The sequence below is a fragment of the Prosopis cineraria genome, unplaced genomic scaffold, assembly GCF_029017545.1.
Source record: "Prosopis cineraria cultivar Desert tree isolate PC_DT_omini unplaced genomic scaffold, ASM2901754v1 PC8, whole genome shotgun sequence".
In the NCBI taxonomy this organism is placed as follows: domain Eukaryota; kingdom Viridiplantae; phylum Streptophyta; class Magnoliopsida; order Fabales; family Fabaceae; genus Prosopis; species Prosopis cineraria.
Window position 1 is genome coordinate 13,419,018 of NW_026555339.1, and position 13,380 is coordinate 13,432,397.

At 26.8% G+C, this 13,380-nt stretch overlaps 1 long non-coding RNA gene across 2 annotated transcripts; it reads left to right on the forward strand.

The window, feature by feature from the left end:
* Positions 1 to 226: 226 nt before the first annotated feature.
* LOC129318078 (uncharacterized) lies at positions 227 to 5,030 on the forward strand. Of its 2 annotated transcripts, XR_008595160.1 has the most exons (4): positions 227 to 363; positions 516 to 676; positions 2,925 to 3,001; positions 4,930 to 5,030. It is a non-coding gene; the product is annotated as an uncharacterized LOC129318078 (long non-coding RNA). The 2 variants fall into 2 exon arrangements; XR_008595159.1 differs by lacking the exon at positions 4,930 to 5,030 and having other exon boundaries at positions 2,925 to 3,188.
* Positions 5,031 to 13,380: the final 8,350 nt, after the last annotated feature.

The following is a 13,380-nucleotide window of genomic DNA, read 5'->3' on the forward strand; positions in this document are numbered from 1 at the left end:
CTAACTATCATTAATTCAGTTTTTGTAGACTTAACTGTTATTCCCCTTTAATAATATCATGGCTAGAAACTTTTTGCTTTCACGTCAATGAAAAGAACAATTTTTTTTCCCATTAAAATATCATTCTCCAAACAGGGCGTTAGGCTGTGAGTTGACTCTCTTATTAGTTGACTTACCATTTATCAGCCGTTGGCCTTTAATTTCTTTCCTTTCACAACCTTCGTTTCTCATCTTTGCATATGGGAGCTCCCATGATATCTATCAGAAGCTCTCTCTTCTCAGATACTACAAATTTGGCCTGAGTTGCTTCTTTCTGGATTTTCTTTGCATCCAAACGGTTCAATTATTGCATGTGGTTTTGAGGTAAAAACCTTCTTTATATTCTTATATTTCTATCTGTCATAACATAGATTGTGATCTTATATATTATATTCCTTCATATTATATTAAGTTTTGATTTTTTATTTTGCTATCTGCTGGTACCTTTTCTTATAACTTTTAATTTTAATTTGCAGTATATATTTTGTTGCTGTTTGATATATATGCCTATCGAGACGAAGGTTATCCAGAAGCGTTTGTTGGATCAGAATTTTATTCCTTTCTGAGATAATTCTTCTATTAAGGATGTGCGAAACATGGAAAATTATTACCTCGCAGTGATTGAAGCTTAATTCCTGTACGTTCTTCAGTCTTCAAATCCTAGTGCAGCCCATTGAAAAGAAACCAATTTTTTTTAAAAAAATATATTTGCATGTCTTTACAATTTTACTCAATTTTAGGTTAAATACTTGTAATTTATTTTATTTTAATCAAGTCTTTATAGTTTGATCTATTACATATGTTAACTTTTGAAGTTAAAATTAATAATGAATTATTAAATTTCATAAAACAAAAATATTCTTAGAGTTTACAGAAAACTTAATTTAATACTTTTGGCCAAAATAAAAAGAAAAAAGAAAATTTGATTTAATAAACTATTTATATTTTTATTATTTTTCTAAAGATAATTTTATATGTATAAAAATATTTAAAAGACAACCTAATTATATAAATTTTGAGTTATAAAAATTATGTTATTAATTTTAAAGTCCTATAATCATTTAATAACATATAAAAGTTCTTAATTTTATTTTTTTTAAAGGAAAATTTAAGGATTTTAATTCTTAGGGATTAAAAAATTTAATTGATCAAACTGTAAGGGTTCAATTAAAATAAAATAAACTACAAAGACTTAATTTAAAATTGAATGAAATTGTAAGAACCTACATATATGTTATCACCCCCTTTTTTGCATAAGCTCCGATATTCCAAGTCTTTAATTCAAACTAATACTCTTGACAACATGTAGGCAACTATTTGGAGGGTGTGTCTCCTTATAGGACCTCTAATTAAGTTAGATTAACCTTATTACCTGTTGATGACCTATATGTATATCTATAGCTTTTTTAAAGATGATCCTCCTTATTTCTAGTGAAATATGTTAACTCTATTCTTTTGTATATTTAAAAGCTTTAGGAGTTTAATATCACATCTGATTCTATGAATCACTTGTGAAGGAGAAATGAAAGACCATTATGCTTGCTTTTTTAAAAACATACTTCCTACTTTAATGTAAAGCATTTTATAAAAGTTCTGTTTAGTTCAAATAAAATATAAAGAATTCAGTAGTTTTTATAATTATTTTTTAATTATATAAACATTCCCACTTCATTTATTGTTTTTTTTTTGAAAAATGATGCATTACAATTTTGATGGTTATTAATGCATGTATAAGATATTTAATAAGAATATAATTGCAAAGATATAAATTTTTCAATAGATTAAAGTTTTACTTAAGTTTTAATTATTTTTAAGAACCACAAAATAATTACTAATCCTATATTGTAATTCAGAGAGAGTAACTCTTAATTAATTTTGATGAAAAGTAAATAAGTTTTAGATTTAGAATGATGATGATGATGAGGAAGAGGAGGAGACTAAAATTTTGACTAATGGTGTTTTCTTATTGCAATTATCGGATCAATCAAAAGATGAGAGAGATTTAAAAAAAGAAAAAGATGAGAGTGGGATATAATTATAAAAGGTACGGACAAGAACGAATTGATATTTTCCTAAAATAAAAGGATCTGTTGGTTTTTTTTTATTTTTTATTTTTAAAAATTATTTTTCATGCGATTTTTAAAATTATTTTTAAAATAAAAAAATCTATCTGGTTGTATTAATTTAAAGATAATTTTAGAATTAAGAAAATTGATTTGATTATCATTGGCGGTTAATGTTAGTGGCTTATAATAATCATTGGTTAAGGTAACTGTAATTTCTAATAATCAAATATAATATATTTTAAAAATAAAAAAAGAAAATGAATACAGCTTTAAGATATTTTTATTTTTAAAAATAAAAAATGAAAATAGTTTTAAAAATAATTACTCCTTCTGTTTAAAAATATAAGGCATTTTTTGAGGAGTTGGATGTTTAAAAATTTAAGATATTTCTAGTCTTTTGATATGTAATCATTATTTTTTTTAAAAAAAAATACTCCTATTGATAATGACTTTATATTTATTGTAGGGTGTTTAATAGAGGTAAATATAGAAAGATAGAGTTAACTGAAAAGTAGGTAACTACTTTATTGGAGGGTGAGATTCGATTAAAAATGTCTTATCTTTTTGAATGGAAGAAGTAAATTAAAAACATTTATCCAAACAAGTTTTTAAATTTTTTATTTTTAAATTAAAAAATTATTTTTAAAAATAGAAACCAAACGGGCCCTTCAATGTTGACTTTTGTTTTTTAATTCCATGATTGCTTTGTAAATTAAATTTCACAAAACAAAAAGTAAAAATATATAGTGTAGGAATTTCATTTTGTAATGTATGTTTCATTGCCTCATGGTTCCTTAAGTTCCTTCTTTGCTTTTGCAGTTGGTGAGCCAAAAACAGAGACTTCCCAATGAAACTCAAGGCATTATAAAACAGAGTTGAATTCTCCAGCCAAAAAGGTCAGTATTTATTTTTCAGTATTTTTTGTTTCTTTGTTTGGCCCTAATGTCAATTTTTGCTATGAAGGTGTTGCATGTGTACATGTGTGTGGTTTTTTGGGAGAATTACACATAAGTATCACACAGCACTGGCAAAAAGGCCAAAAAAAAAATCAAAAAAAAAGAAAAACAGAAAAAGACAACTACAAGCCCAACAAAGTACAAATAAATTGTCAACAAAAATAGTTACAACTACAAACACCATAACCCAAATATAACAACATGCAAGATATAATTATCAACATCATCATATAAAAAAAGTAAAACATGATTCACATATATAATTAATTGTACTAAAAGCAATACTCTCATATTAAATTTTTCTTTCTTATATCTATTATATATCTCGACACGTGTCTCCCATAATAAACTTAAACCATCAATTAGAGAAACTGATTATATATTTGTATCATTTCTTAAGTATTTTGGCTTTAAAATTGGCATGAAGAACATTATATATATTCGTATTTCTTGCGTAAGTGGGTTATAAATTATCAAAATTATTGGCAATTTATTATGAGTATTATTTTGAAGTCTATACAGATTCATTTTGTCAATAGATAATATAAGGCATAGGTTTCTATATTTTTATCTAAAATTAGGGTACTCAAGATCAATTTTTCCCATTGAGGTGAATAAATAGAATATTGTGACTCATTGATATTGAGAGAGTTAGTGGAAGATAAAGAATTATTAACTATTTACTCAATAAATCATAAGCCACGTGCATTCACCATCACACATAATCCAATCACTCTTTAAAGTTTGTTGACGACAACTATTTAAACCAGATTAAAGAATATCTTTGTAAATACTACTATTTAAACTAAAATCTAGCTGCATAGTAACTTAAAAATAGAAATTTCTCAGGCCTTTTGTCCTCTTTTTACACTAAATTTTATCTGTGTATAATCAAACATAATTCAACTATATTTAATGTAAATAACAACAAAATTCTCAACACAAAGTTAAAAAAAAGATTATTGAGTAATGAATTAATAATCAAATTTTATTACTATCAAAAAAAATTTAAAAACATATTTACTTAAAAATAGAAGTTTATTTAGCATTTTACGATCTCTTCATACTGAACATAATAATCCTTGTACAATATAATGTAACCTAATTTAACTCAATTCCATCGCAATAACAATGTAATTCACGATAGCATAACCTACAAAATATATTCCAACAGTTAGCATAGCCAAAAGTTAAAGTCGAAAATATTGGCCGGATTTGATATAAAAAAGAAAATAATATGTTTATCAGGGTATTTGTTTAAGCCCATTTTTTAAAGCTTAAGTTTTAAAAATTGAGATATTTTTATATAAAAAGGTTTCTAAACTCAACCCATGCTTTGAAAAAATTGCCTTAGCTAGGATACCCATTTAAATATGTATTTATATTTATTCTTACAATTAAGAAATTTTAAATTTTTATATTAAATTTCAAGGATTTAGAATATGTATTTGTACTTTAAAATTAAGATTCACATGACTTATTATTAATTTTTTAATCTTATAATTTTTATTTTAGAAAATTAATATGAAATATTATGATGTGAAAAATAAAATTTTAAAATTTAAATTTAAAAAATAAATAAAAATTAAAAAGGGTTCACGAGATCAACTCTGAACCTAATTAATATACAAAGGTTGAGCTTAGAAAAATGGATAATTTTAAGGTGACAAGGTTTTTGTGCATAAACTAGGCTCTCCTATTTACCAACTCTAAAAAAATTCACAACAAAGTAAGATTTAAAAAAAAAAATCAAATCACATCCAATTCATATAAAATTTGGTATATTTGTACATTTAAATTTGCTGATAAATAATAATATTATTTGTAATGCTGATCTTTCTGACATACTTTTTCTCATTTTTGGATAGAATTTGGGAGACTTGGCTTCATTAACTTTCTCCCCAGAGGCAGCACAGGAAGAGTTCAAACAATTCACCGTAACTGTCGAATAAAAACACACACCCCTCCACCCGCACGCACGTGCACGATCACTGTATGCGTAGTTGGCAACTAAAATTATTAAGATAACCAATAACTTCATATAAGTTTAGAAAAACTTAGTTGTCACACACACAAATATTAAATATTAAAATATCTGATAGAATGTCACTTTATATGAATTTGAAGAGATTTCTTATGAATACATAAAAAAGTTAATTATAAATGGATAGATAGTTTCATAATATATATATATATATATATTATCACTTATAAATTTAAGTAAAACTACAAGTGAATATTGTGAATTTAAATTTAAATTATTTTTTATTTTAAATGGAATAAACTAAATTAAAAAAATAACATGCCAACTATCAACTCATAAAAGCAATTATTTAGGTTAAGAAATATAAAAAAAAATCAGATTTAAATGGACTGAATCAACTAGATAATGCTCAGCTTGAAGAATTTTAATTAGATACCAGATATACAAGGCCCTCACAGAAAATGCAAACAAGTTAAAGAAAAAATTACTCTTCTTGATGGAAATTCAATGTGTAAAGGAAGTAACCCTGAATGGGCAAATAACTTTATGTTATTTTACTTTTTGGACCAGCTTTAGTTTGTTTTTCTTGACCCCTGGCCAACATAATAATTGAGAGTTGTCCCTGCGGCCACATCGATAAAATTTCGATACATAATAATTGAGAGTTTTAATAATTGAGCGTTGTGATATACTTTTGTTGTCCTAAATGTAATAGTTGAATACTTAAGAGTTTATTTTGGTTCTAAAACTTCAATCTTCTTTATCACTTATATTTATTATTTTTTCCAAATACCCTTATAATTAAATTGGCACACCTTAGCAGGATGATTTTGTAAAATTTATTTAACATTTGATGTGCAATTATCTAAAATCATCCATGAAAATAAGTAAGTATCTAGATAGTGATATTTAAAATTTGATAAGGCTATTAGCTCTGTTTAGTTTTACTTGAAACATTTTAAATTTGTATATTTATTAAATGCTTGAGAAGAGCAGCCGTTTGCTTCTTATGCTCTATTTTAATATCCAGTAATTAAGTAAAAGACAAAAGTGTTTGTGATCATACCACCTTAATATAAAATATTTTATTAGACATATTTTGTTTAAGAATTAATATGCCTATTGACATCCTTGATTTGTCTTAAAAAACTTATTTTTTAATCGAGTGTTTAGAAACATGATATACATTATACTTGTGTTAAAGAGTATAAGGTTGCTTAAATTTTAACTTTTTCAAAATAAATATTGAGAAGGATTATTTTGTATATAAATAATTTTGTACATTGCGCTTTGAATGACTTTGAGATGCTAATATATGCTCCGGTCTTTGATTTTGATTTTTGCTTGATTAAATACTTGTAAAATCCTCACAAGAAATTATTAAATAATTATTTTGAAAATTCTTGTATGCCCAGAGGCACACCACTCTTGATGGTGATTGTAGAAATTTGGTCCTCTTTTTTTAAATTGTGGGTATGAGGATTTGATAAATTGAACACTATTACACGTACACCTATTAAAGTAACATTGCTGAATACTTTTATAATGTTTGGCATATGTTTTATTTTTATTTTTTAAGTTTTATATTTTATTTGCTAAAAAATTATATATCATATTGAGTTTAAAATTGATAGATTTATTTTAAATTTTCACAATTGAATATTATCATTTAATTCTAAATTTTTTTAAAAATCAACATTTTTACTTATTAATATATTTTATATTTGTAATATATTTTTTAAAAAAATTAATTTTAAATTTAATATTTTTTAAAAAAATATCTGACAAAAGTATATACAAAAAAATTTATATTCATTTTTATCATTATATATTTTAATTAATTTTTAAATTTAATTATCCTTTCGATTGAGTTCTGAAAAATGGCATTAAAGGCCTTAAAAATAGACTTTATTGCAATTTAAACCTAAATGAATCTGATATTTCTCTGCAGGCTTTAAGGCCTTTATTGCCAATTTTTTTTAAACAAAAAGTACGATTTTGCCCTTTGTTTTATTTGAATTCAGAACCTGTGTAAACTCTTAAAACAATGAAATAGACCATGCAAGATATAACATCTATTATGCATAAGATAATGTCCACGTATTTTAATAGAAAGTCCATGCATTTCAAATATTTCACTAGAGCTTTAGCAAAAATGACTAGACTGACCATGCATGACATAATATCCATTATGTATAATATAATGTACACGTGTGCTGAACAAAAAATTTATACATTTTCAATATTTCACTAGCTTAGGTTATAACAAAATGACGTTAGGCAGATCATGCACGACACAACATTCATCATACACAAGATGATACCCACGCATGCTCAACAAAAAGTCTATACATTTTCAATATTAAGAAGGGCAATTACATCATATATGAATAATTTCATGTTGGTATTAGCCTAGGTACTAAAACAAATACCCATATGAAATTTGATACAATATTTCAAGTTTTTGATATATACAAAAAATTAGCCACTATATCGCAAATATCTAACAGTTGCTTCTATATATATAAATAAAAAATATTTGTGATTCCCACTTACTTAAAAAATATTATTTAAAAATTCTTTCATATACATAATTATAGTTGCTTGTGTACACCAAAGAAGTACAATGTAACCACTTCTCATGTTGGGTTAGGATTCTTGCATGTCTTATGACTATGTCCGGCCTTCCCACATCTTGAACAATGATAAATCTTTTTATCTTGAAAGACTTTATCCCCCTTGTTCGTGGCCTCCCGGGAGGACGGCTAGTTAAAAACAGTTGCAAGAAAAAAAAAGTTTGTGATATAGTTTCACCTGAAAGTCCATGTAATTTCAATTTACCATTATGCTATGCTTAACAAAATACTGAAGTTAGAAAAATAATGCATTATACAATATTCACTATACACAATATAAGGTTTATTTATTCTTAACTAAAAGTCCATAAGATTCTACTTTATCAGTAAGTTAGACTTGACAAAATGCACAAGTAAGCAAACAATGCACAACACAATATCCACTATGCACAACATAAGGTTCATATATTCTCAACTAAAAGTCCATACAATTTTACTTTATCAGTAGGCCAAGCTTAACAAAATGCACAAATAAGCAAATAATGCATAACACAATATCCACTATGCACAATATAAGATTCATTTATTCTCAACTAAAAGTTCATAAGATTCTACTTTATTAATAGGTTAGGCTTGACAAAATGTAGAAGTAAGCAAATAATGCACAACACAATATCCTCTATGCACAACTTAAGGTTCATATATTCTCAACTAAAAGTCCATACAATTCTATTTTATCAGTAGGCTAGACTTAACAAAATGCACAAATAGGCAAATAATGCATAACACAATATCCATTATGCACAATATAAGGTTCATTTATTCTCAACTAAAAGTTCATAAGATTTTACTTTATTAGTAGGTTAGGCTTGACAAAATGCAGATGTAAGCAAACAATGTACAACACTATATCCTCTATGCACAACTTAAGGTTCATATATTCTTAACTAAAAGTCCATACGATTCTACTTTATCAGTAGGCTAGGCTTAACAAAATGCACAAATAGAAAAATAATGCATAACATAATATCCATTATGCACAATATAAGGTTTATTTATTCTCAAATAAAAGTTTATAAGATTTTACTTTATTAGTAGGCTAGGTTTGACAAAATGCAGATGTAAGCAAATAATGCACAGCACAATATCCTTGATGCACAACTTAAGGTTCATATATTCTCAACTGAAAGTCCATATGTACCCAGTTTATCAGTTGGCTAAGCTTAACAAAAAGTTTCTCAAGTTTATGAATAATAAAAAGTCTGTATATAACATGACAAGGTCCATTTATTAACAACATAATGTCCATCTATTTCACATGATTTGTGTAATTAAACTAAACATTTGAAAAAGTTTCTTAAGTTAATGAAGAACGAAAGGTCCGTATATAACATGAAAGTATCCATTTGCTAACAACACAATGTCCATATATTTATAATACAAGGTTTGTTGATATGATACACATAAATATCCGCACAAGTTAATTGCAAAGTTTGCACAATGTAAACTCCATAAATAACAACATAAATTTCATAAACAACATCCAGAACATTTATATTAGTTGCAAAAAAAATGTATCAGAAACAACAAAAAATTCATAAATAACAACTTGTTTTCATTAAATAAACGTGAATGCGTACATCATGATTAGATAAAACTGATATGGTTTAAACTCTCTCTATATCCTTTTTTGACGAAATAAAACTGATAATGGCAGATACAGTACTTAATCCATTCTTTTCACACTATGGCGAATCATTTTAAGAACCTGGTTGGCGTGAGAGGAATGTAATCAGATGAGCGCATGATTGTCTTCTCTATACCCATCTGGATAAAAGTGAATCGCCCACTCATACCTGTTGAACGAAAAAGCTTCAAATAAGAGAAAGAAGGAAGAACGAGGAAGAAGAGAGGAAATAAAGAAGCATGATGGGAAGGAAAATGAATTTGGTTATTGTATCAGTGTTGAAAGAGAAAGAGAGAGAAGAACGAGGGAGGAAGAATGGAGGAAGAAGGAGCTAGTTATGGGAGAGACAAATTAATCATTTCACCAAAAATATAATTGTAAATGAGGCCTTTAGGCCCTCGGAATAATTTCAGAATATATTAAACCTTATTTGTAAAATTCTTACTTTTTAAGACCCTTAATGCCATTCCCCCTAAAATTTTAAAAAATATTAATTGATAATTTTTATATTATTTATATTAGGGACTAATAAATTATTTTAAAAGAAGTCTTATAAGTTATAGTATAGATAGAAAGTGTTTATGTCATAAAAGATCTGAATTGCAATAATTTTATTTAGTACTCAAGCAATCAAAGAATATGTGCCAAAATTTATTTCAAGATTCTTAAAAAAAAATAATGTCAAGATTTTGTTTTCATAAAAAAATCAATTAGTTAAAAAAATGGTAAATGGTGTAGAATTTGAGCCTGGAGGTAGATGAAAGCTTGGATATTGATTATCTCAAGTGTTGGGTTCTTTCTTTATTTCGAAGTGTCGGACTGTATGTTTTGTGGTGTTGGATTTGTTGTTTCCTGCTTCTAGTTTGTTGGCTTTGGCGCAATCTTTTCACTGAATCTTGGCCCTCAAAAAAAAAAAAAAGAAGTCTTTTCACTGAGTCACTCTTTATTTTCCTGCTATTGCTTGACTGGTCCACTTTTTAAATATGCGATATATTAATTTGTAGCAATGAATAAAATTGTCTGTTTATTTTAAAAAAGATAAGATATTATCTTAAGATCTTGGCTTGGGCTTGGGGTTCATTTCTTTTCGTCACAGGTCTCTCTCTCTCTCTCTCTCTCTCTGTCTCTCTCTCTGTGTGTGTGTGTGTGTGTGTGTGTGTGTGTGTGTGTGTGTGTGTGTGTGTGTGTGTGTGTGTGTGTGTGTGTGTGTGTGTGTGTGTGTGTGTGTGTGTGTGTGTGTGTGAAGTCTCTAATTGTTAGGCACATGGATCTCATATTCCCTCTCTCTCTCAAAAGTCTCTATTTGTTAGGCGTATCTTCAACTAAAATTATTTGTATAAGGAATTGCACTTTATGAAAACTTTGAAGATCAGTGAATTGTGCGTATGTCTACACTTAAAATAATCGAGTTTTTTTAAGCACTTATGAATTTTTCAGATACGTACATATTACTTTATTCTATCATATTTAATTATATATGAATTGAGATATCAGATTTAACAACTTGATCTTGATTTTTAAATTTTATAAGATTTATTTATATATAAGCCTGTTCTATATAAATTATACGTAATTTTTGCTATTTTCTATGCACCAAATGTGCCTGAATCTCACATGTTAGCTCGCTTCAATCTGTCAATCTCACAAAGTTATCATGATCTTACAAGTGCTAATCACCATGGACACTCCATACATTATATCAGTAAATTCAAAAATGACATTAGTAAAGAACATAATAATTAATAACAATGTTGAAAAATCATAATAATATGAAGACGGTAGAAGTGGCCAAGCCTAATAATATGAAAATGGGAGTAGAGTACTTGATAATGCTGGAAGCTCCATCTTCATCATCCTGGCTTCTAAGATAGCTCAAAGTAGATTATTCTGATGAAGGGCTTCGCGCTGATCCTTTTGCTGGCACATCACCTGCAAATTAATGACAGTAAATAGCAAAGAGCTTAAATTGGTTCTCGTGTCTTCAAAAATATTTTCTTTAAAATCAATATTATAATAAATAAATTGTTTTGTCGAATAATATGTGATAAAAAAACATTTAATATTTCAAAAAGTGTTTTTTTTGGATAATAATAACATCACAATTTACAAGTAGAAATTCATAGACCCATCCTAAAAAACTTAAAAGCCCTTTAAATTTATAAACCTAATTTTATTTATGTGACTTAACGTGAGATTCATAATAATTTATTCAACTTCTTGACAGCTTAGGCTCTCTCCCATTTATTTCATCAAGCCAGTTAATGAGGGCAAAATTGTATTACCAAAAATTATTATAACACTCTTGTATTTAGGAATAAAACAAGTTTTTAACACACACACACACACACAATCTTGGAGGTCAAATTGTGATGTTTCATAATTTTTCTATTGAAAAATGTAAGTTATCTTTTAGGGGTTGAATGTTAAAATATGTAAGGTAATTTTTTTAAAGTATAATTATTATTTTTTTTTAAAAGTGTTTCTATGAATAAATCATTTATATTTATTTTAGGGTGAGAAACATTATTTAATAAGGATAAATATAAAAAATAAAATTAATTTAAAAATAAATAATTACTTTATTAAGATGAGTTTCTATTAAAAATATTTTATATTTGTGAATAGATGAAACTTGTAAAATATCAAGAGGGTTTGTTAACTCTCCTGCATTTAGTCAACATACTTATAGATAATCATATTTATTCATTTTTAATATTTTGAAATTCAATTTTTAAAAGATGAATAGCAGATTTGCAGTCATCTTAAATCAAAGGCCGGTTGATCCAGTGGCACCTTATCGAATCCGAGTGGGGAAGTTTTCCTTTGAAAGAGCGTAGTGTGTGAGTAAATCAAAATATTATTCGTTTATACTTTTTTGACCAGAAATCACATTAATTACTTTTTGTGCACCATAGATTCGAACTCGAGACCCATACATAGAGGTCCAAAGCCATTACCAATAGGACACTGATTCACTCTTGGAGTTCACATTAATTACTTGGAGGAGAGCAGTTGATAGAATAATATAAGTAGTAACTAGTAGCCTCATGTGAGTGTTATCAATTGAAAAGTAAAAATATCAACTCACTTTATTTGAGCGAAAAAACAGAAAGCTTTAGCTAGCATGGCACGTGGTGGGGACCACGTGCACAATTTTATATAAGCTAGGCTGCGCACTTATTTTGATACTATTTCAACACTACCCTCACTCCAATTAAAGATAAAATAGGTAATGTAATATAATTTGATTTAAAATAGGTGTTGTTATATATATATATATATATATATATGCTTCATCTGTCTTGTAACCTGGATATAAATTTCAATTTTCAGATCAATTTTTTTTAATATAACAAGTAGACTTTGCAAATAATAAAAATTATTTCTTCTAAAATATTGAGAATAAAAACAAACTTCTCTTAATTAGATTGTTAGATGCACAAAAGTTTATATTTGATTACATATCACTTACTTAAGTAATGAGGACCGGTTCCCAGGGCTCATGCCTACTTACGTTTCTCATAAAGTAAAATTAAAAGGAGAGAGTGACCTTTTAATTACAGAAAATTGGATGATATATATACATATTATATATATACATATTATATATATATATAATTTTTTTTTTTGAATTATTCAACCATTCCCAACAATTTCGCACACGTTCTTTTCCACTTATTCATTCGTACACAGGAGAACACATTTGATGTTTGATGTTCCTATAATGCCAATCATATAATCACATCTTTCTCTCCTCGCACATGTTTTTGTTTTATTTTTTCACTCCATATATCATCAAAAAATAATAAAATTTATTCAAAATGTATAGCAAGCTCCGCCATTTACAAAATCATGTGGCTCATCATTATCCAAATAATGTATTAAAAAAATATACCAAGTCTTGTAATGACATCAAAAAAATAAACTGTAAGCTCATTTTTACATTTATCAATAATGAGACTCTTAATAAATTTAATTTTTAAGTGTATTGATAAAGTACTTAAATATCTTATAAAAAACACTACCAATATAAAATTGCAAGTAGCATCACATTATTGAAGACGGTGCGTTC